Consider the following 424-nt stretch of genomic DNA (forward strand, 5'->3'; position numbering starts at 1 on the left):
GAAAGCGGAAAATCGCAAATTAGAGGGTCTTAGAGAAAGAATTCGGCTAAAAGCTCGCCGGCTCATTGCATAGTAATGAGTCTCGTCCGTTGGCCCGTCTACAATCAAATTATCCTACGATTTTTTCCAAATCCAAAACGGCCCGAGCTACGTCAATTTAACATGTCTTATCCAGTCCCGATCGAGATCGTGATGATTGGAGCAAAAAATCATCTGTAAAAAAGAAAAAAAGAATCAAAAATAGAAAAAAACGAAAAAAAAAGAGCAACACGTGGACTTCCCAGGGGGTCACCCATCCTATTAATGCTCTCGTCCAAGCACGCTTAACTTCGGAGTTCTGATAGGATCCGATATATTAGTGCTGGTATGATCGCACCCAACATTTAGAGGGTTGTTTATTCATATATCCCTCGAGCACGAGTGG

General features: G+C 42.0%; 1 pseudogene; it reads right to left on the reverse strand.

Moving 5' to 3' along the window:
* Nucleotides 1-259: 259 nt before the first annotated feature.
* On the reverse strand, nucleotides 260-378 carry LOC140970573 (5S ribosomal RNA; annotated as a pseudogene).
* Between the last annotated feature and the right edge of the window lie 46 nt (nucleotides 379-424).

The sequence above is a fragment of the Primulina huaijiensis genome, unplaced genomic scaffold (genome assembly GCF_012295235.1).
Source record: "Primulina huaijiensis isolate GDHJ02 unplaced genomic scaffold, ASM1229523v2 scaffold8073, whole genome shotgun sequence".
Lineage (NCBI taxonomy): Eukaryota > Viridiplantae > Streptophyta > Magnoliopsida > Lamiales > Gesneriaceae > Primulina > Primulina huaijiensis.